This window comes from Myiozetetes cayanensis, unplaced genomic scaffold (genome assembly GCF_022539395.1).
Source record: "Myiozetetes cayanensis isolate MyiCay16 unplaced genomic scaffold, myiCay2020 scf19, whole genome shotgun sequence".
NCBI classification, from domain to species: domain Eukaryota; kingdom Metazoa; phylum Chordata; class Aves; order Passeriformes; family Tyrannidae; genus Myiozetetes; species Myiozetetes cayanensis.
Window position 1 is genome coordinate 13,359,036 of NW_026087400.1, and position 6,829 is coordinate 13,365,864.

The window sequence follows — 6,829 nt, forward strand, 5'->3', positions numbered from 1 at the left end:
GGGTCTCACCTGAGTGGGACAGAGGGGCAGAATCCCCCCCCCTCACCTGCTGCCCACGCTGTGGGATCAGCCCAGCACACAGAGGGTTTCTGGGTGCCAACACACACGGCTGGGACATGTCCAGCCTCTCACCCACCAGCACCCCCAAGTCCTTCTCAGCTGGGCTGCACTTTTGTTTCCCCTGCGATGTTGTCTTCAAGGTTCAGCCACTGCCAGGATCTCTCCTCTTACTCTTTTTTCAGGCTGTTCTTTGCTGTTCTTTCCGCTGCTCTGCCCTTAGTTCTCGGTGAGTTGTAAATAAAGGTGAATGACAACTGGAGTCTGTCCCCAGGACAGCCCTGCTCATTCCTACCCTGTTGTGTCACTGGGGTCTGCATGGGCCTGGCTTCTCAGATCTGGGGGTTCTCAAAGGTCTCTGAAGGAAAACGCTGCTGTCTTGCCCCCTCCTCCCCGTGTGGGAGATGAAAGGGGGCCCTTGCTGTGTCCTCCCTCTCTGCTTTCCTTTCACTCACAACCTCCAGGAAGTGCTGCAAAAAACTGCTTGGGCACAAGGGCTTTTCATGGGCTGATGCCTCTGGGCATTGCTTTGGGCATTGCTTCACCAGTGGATGAAGTCCCACGTGCCAGCCTGGCTGGAAGGATGGACCAGAGCTGGCCAAGCCAGCCAGGCTGACCCAGGGCTGAGCCACGCAGGTTGTGTGGCACAGCTGAGCACTGATGCCAAATGATGGAACCATCAGGGGAGGAGGAAGCTGAGGTTTCTGGGGGGGCAGTGGAACACAAATGAGCCTGGGACAAGGGCAGAGCACCAGCAAGCAAAGATCCAAATGCATTGGGTCATTTCCCTCCTGATAGAGGAGGGGGGGGAAGGCCTGGAGATGAGCATGAGGGTTTCAGAGGGCACTTTCAGTCCCCTTTGGTGCCATCTGCCTCAGCACAGAGCTGTAGGTATGTCCTGGTCCTCATCTGTTCATCTTTACGCCACACAGTGATGCTGTGGAACAACCTTGGGTGAAGCTGCACTGGGGCTGTGGTGATGCTGTGAGGTGACTCTGACAGACTCCTGTGTTACTCACCTCTATTTACAACTCACCAGGAACTGAGGGCAGAGCAGAGGAAAGAAGATCAGCAAAGAATGGCCTGAGAAAGAGGAGAGATCCTGGAAGTGATGGAACCTTGAAGACAATGCACATGGGAAGCAAAATGTGCAGCCCTGTGGCCTCCACCAGTGTGGTTTAACCCCAGCTGGCAATCAGATACCACACAGCTGCTTGCTCACCACCCCTCACCTTCCTCTCTTCTCCCCTGGTGGGCGGGAGGTTTGGAAAATATAACCAAACCTCACGGGTTGAGAAAAGAACAGTTTAATAAGTAAAACAAAATAAAATATAAAGACATGTCTCAAGTCCTTGAACCTCCAGGTGGGGGAGAGGAGAGCATGTTCGAGATCACCTGATGGAACTGAGTGGGCACAGGTCTGGGGGGCCTGATGCGATGCCTGCCAGGATCCTGAGGGAATGAATGGGCTGATGGGGCTGCCAAGCCCCTCTCTGTCCTATTTGAAAACTCAAGCAAAGTCCCTGGGGAGTGGAACTAGGGAAATACTGCTCCTCCTTTTAAAGAGAGGAGAATGGAAGATTGGGGGACTACAGACGGGAGAGCCTCACCCTCTGTGCCTGGGAAGGTCGTGGAGCAGATCCTCAGGGAAGCAATGTTAAGGCACGAGCCAGACAGGGAGGTGACCTGAGACAGCCAGCACAGCCCCACCAGAAAATTGTGCCTGACCACTGGTGACCTCCAGTGACAGAGCAACTGCAACAGTCGGCAAGGGGAGAGCAACCCACATCACCTGCCTGGACTGGTGCCAGGACACAGTCCCACCCAGCATCACCTCCAAACCAGGGCAGATGGCAAGGAGCTCTAGGAACACACAGAGGGTGGGGAAGGAACCCATAAAATCTGAGGAAGGGAACCACATGGGCTTGGGGAGGGAAAGAAGGGCCTGTAGGAATCCTAAAGGGCTAGGGGAGAGGCCATGTGGGGCTGGGGAGGGGCTATAGGAACCCACAGGGGCTGTGGGAAATGGGGAGGAGTTATAGGAACCCACAGAATCACAGAATGGTTTGAGTTTGAAAGGACCTTAATGATCATCTCCCTCCAACCCCCCTGTGTGATGGCAGCCATCACAAAAACCACCGCTGTATGATGGCAGCCTCGTTAGGACCCGTTTCCAGGGATGCTGCCATGGCAACCAGCAATGAGGCCCGTTTCTAGGGGCAACCTTTACACCTTTACATTTAAAGCCCACTGGTCCCACACAGGTGGCCTCCCCCAGGCCTCTGAGCACCCTGAGCAGATGTCAGCCTGCACTAACCCAAGGGGTCTACCTGGGGTCTACCTGGCTGCCAAAACCCACCGGTTCTCAAGCTGCTGTTTCCGAGCTTTGAAATCCACTCTCTAGTTTTGCTGTTCCAGATTATACACAAAGTGACAACAGACCACACATCACCAGTGTCCTGGCACAGGATTGGGCCAGGAGGGAGGGGTTTTGCACACACCCTACTGTCCCCAGGGAAATGTGATGGTGGAGCACGTGAATGGTCTGTTAAACCCCCCACATCAGATCAACAATGATAGGGGCCGATGGGCAGGCCTGTATCGACGGCTTTCTTGAGCTCCACGTCTCTCAAATCATATCCAAATAATAAAATGGACGACTTTGAGGAAAATCTGAAGGTGCCAGCCAGTCATGGTCGATTATACATAGGACAAGGGTGTGCATGTTTCCAACCCCCTGTGACAACAGTAGAGAACACATCCAGCTTTCCAGCCTCAGAACTCTCAAAACTATGTATTTGTATCTTTACTCCCATAGCAGGATGTGATTTTAATTATTGCCTAGGAGAAACTGTGTTACAGAACACACAGGGCAACTTCATGTTACCCAACAGTTTGTCTCCAACACCGATTGAAAGGGACATTATCCTGGTCAAAAAACTGCTGGAATGTCCTGACCTGCACAGGCTGCTACAGCAGCTGAAGAAGAAAATTCAGAGGACACCAATCAGTGTCCATCACAATATGGAAAAGACACATCATGTCCTAGAACGAGTGAGGAGAGATGGAGAACATCACTGGGGAGTTTTTGGGTGGTCCCCAACTGCCAAGGCTTTTTCAACCTAATTCTACATCCTGCATTTGGGATATTGATCCCAGCTGGGAACTGTTTTGTGTTAGTAACTGCAGTGTATGTAAGAGTGCAGTCCCTAACCCAGCAACTGAGAAAACTGACTTGTCCAGAATACAAAGGTTAAAGTAAAAGATACGTGTTCATTTTGCCAGAACCAGATGCTATGTTTTATTCAGTAGATATTGCTGAGTTTTAACATTTTTATATAAGAACTAACACCTTTTAAGTCAAGTGAGTTAAGGTAAATGACAAAACATGGGAGACTGATGTTGCTCAACGTATTTGTCAATACTATACACATGCACAGTGAACATTTGGGTGAGAAAAATCCATCTCTGATAAGACAGCTCTGATATAATTCATTTAATAAGAAGTGCACTATACTAATAGCTTTATCGTGTAGTAAATAATTCCAGTTAAAGCCTTTTGCCCTTTTCCCTGTGAAGGTGTTGAGCAAAGGGGAAGCAGTAGCATTGAGCCTCATACTGTGGGAGTCCTGGCACGAGCAAAAGGTGCCAACCTCCAGCTGGCACAGGTGGTCTGTACACTGGAAAACCTCTGGCTGCCACCCCCACTTGGATTGCACTGCCCCAAGAGGGACAGCATTTGAATGGAGAAGCAGCCTTGGAAAACAGAGCAGCTGGAGACTGCTTGTTACTTCAGGTGTGAAGATTTGGAAGGACTTCATTGTTTCAGTCTCACAAGTTAACAAATAGAAGCCAAATTTAAAAAAACTTTAAAACTTTAGTACAGAACATAAGACAGGACCCGAAAGGGATAGACAGGTGGAATGGCTGGTCAAATATATTTCCTTCTATTACCTCAATATTGAAACAATTTATCAGTTTGGTATTAAAGATATTCAGAGTTTTACTCATTGTAGGGTTCACGGTCTGCTGTTTTACTCAAGTATGGCCAACAGGTCTTGCTCAGGTTCGTGGATACAAATATGATTCTGCTCCAGTTTAAAATGTGCAGGGAATGTCTTATATGAAATAGCTCCAATGTAGAGATGGCTTTGAAGACATGAGCAAGAGAACTTGACCAACAGAAACCTGCTCGTACAGCTGAGTCTGTTCTTAGAACGAAACACATCAAACTGCCTGGAAGCAGCAAGGTTGCAACAAAACTGTACAAACTCGGTGAATGAGTATTTACTGGGCCTGAGTCCACTTGGCTTGGTGACATCTTCCCTGTAATGCCTTCAGGGAAGGGCTGGGCTCACACACCAGTCCTGCTGCTCCCCGGGCTGGGCTGAGGGGCTGGGCATGGCCAAGCTCCCACACAATCCCAGAACGGGTCAGGTTGGAAGGGACCACAGTGGGGCATCTGGTCCCACCTCCCTGATCCACCAGGGTTGTCCCAGAGCACATGGCCAGGATTGCATCCAGACAGTTCTGGAATATCTCCAGTGAGGAGACTCCACACCCTCTCTGGTCTCTGTTCCGGTGCTCGGTCACTGCACAGCAAAGTTCTTCCTCGTTCAGGAGGAACTTCCTGGGTATCAGTTTCTGCCCATGGCCTCATGTCCTAGAGGATGGCACCACCAAGAACAGCCTGGCTCCATCTTCTCGGCACTGCCCTTTGGATATTTATCCACACTGACTCAGGGAACGTGAGACTCGCGTCCCCAGAGGGTCCCGAGGCTGCAGCCACAGACAGGGCGAGGCAGCCCCGGCCGGAGTGGGACAGTGCGAGCCCCTGCCCAGCACAGAGCGGGCAGAGCAGCGCCCGCAGAGAGCCCCGGCCCCTCCGCTGCCTCCCGGACCCCTCCGGCTGCTCCTCATCTCATCTCATATCTCATCTCATCTCATCTCATCTCATCTCATCTCATCTCACAGCGAAAGGACACGCCCTTGACGGGGATCCTGATGATCCTGAAGGATTGGAAATAGCTGACTCTGGGCCTCCACCGTTTCCCTGCCTCGCTCCTCCGGACAGGCGAGAGCCAAAGGACACCTGGCAGAGCAGTTCCCACATGGAGGCACCGCTGTCCATCCCTGCCCAGCGACAGAAGGCATGTGAGCAGAGCTTCTGGGGGAGCTCGCTCTGAGAAAGGACCCTGGGAAAAGGATCACAGGACAAAGACCATCACTGTCCTTCACACAAGGTGAAAGGCAGGCTGCCTCAAACAGGCAGCAGCAAAGCTTGCTATATGAGACAAAAATGCAGGTACTCCTCCCCTCCCTCCCTCCCTCAGATGCCCTGGGAAGTTGTGTCTCAGCGTGACTGAGGCTGTAAAAGGGAACAAGATGGGACACCCCCATACACGGATACCCCCCCCACAGTTCCGCCTGCCTCGAGGGAAGCACAAACAAGCCCTTGGCAGTAAAACTCTTTATTAGCAAAACAAGGGTGCAGGTCTGTGTGTGCTGTCTGGGGGCTTTTCACCAATCCTGCCACACACCTGGCTCTGCTCAGACGGGCTGTGTGTGCCCAGATCTGCGCCGAGCCCCGGCCTGGGGAGGGGGTTTCGGCCCCGCCGGAGGGACGGGCTGGAGGGGACACTCTGGGTCCAGGGAGGGGAGGGTGTCCTCAGCAGCACCGCTCTCCTTTCCACCTTGGGGTGTGGGTGGCTTTGTGGCAGACCCTTGGAAATTCTCTTTGGGCTTTGGTGCAGTCCCAGGTTGACCAAGTCGCTCCAATAAAGACTGAACAATCCGATTTGCCATGGCCCTTATATCCACATTGTTGGCTAAGGCTGTTGGATTAATTTCTCTCTCCAAGTTCTCCTCCACTGTTGCAAGAATGTCAGCCTCCAAGGTTTTGTCATAGCCAGTCTCTTCTGCATGGTGCTGTGGTTCTAAGGGGTGCAGCTTTGCTCCTTTGCTTGCTTCCAGCCTCTGCTGTTCAGATGCTCCGGGTTCTCCTGACTGGAGCTTCCTCTTGGAGACCTTTTCCTTGTTAAGCTCCAGGATTTCTGTGTACTCAGAGATAGAGCCTTGTTCTAACCAAAGAGCTATGTAGGATTTCAAGAAGAAGCGAGCACTTTTAACAACTTCTTGGGTGAGTTTGTCAAGGCAAGTGTGTAAACGTTCCCTCTTTAAAGCTTCCTTCAATTTTTCTGCTCGGGTGGTTCCTTCATCAACAGGCCTGGCTGCTGCCCCTGCCTGAGCAGTTCTGGATTCCAGATGGTCCCCCAAGTTGTCCAACACCATTGCTACAAGCTCTTGGGCCACCACTTCTATTTTCTGGTGGCGATCTAGAGGTTTCTCTAAAGGCCCTGGTCTCCTGCAGCTGTGAGCAGGCTGTCCTCTGATCCCTCGGGCAGCCCGCCTTAAAAAGGTGATATGCTGATCCCGAGGAACCTTCAGCTTCCCAAACACTTTGTGCACAACAATATGTGCCAGATATTGGAGCTTCTGGGCTTCTGCTGCAGTTAGTTGTTCCTCTGCCCATGAAAACACATCTCGCCGTCCCAACATCTCCTCTGCTTGCAGCTTGAGCCTGGTAATATAGTCCCTGTACTGATTGAACTCCTTCACAGTGCAAATCACCTGTGGAGGGACAAGGGCAGAACCCCCCAGGCACTGTCAAGCCACGCAGAACTGCCCTCCCCGAGCCAGCCCCAGCCCCGCGGGAGGGGAGCTGCTCCTCTGCTCCCCATTGCCCCCCTTGCCCCGGTGTCAGAGCCCCTGA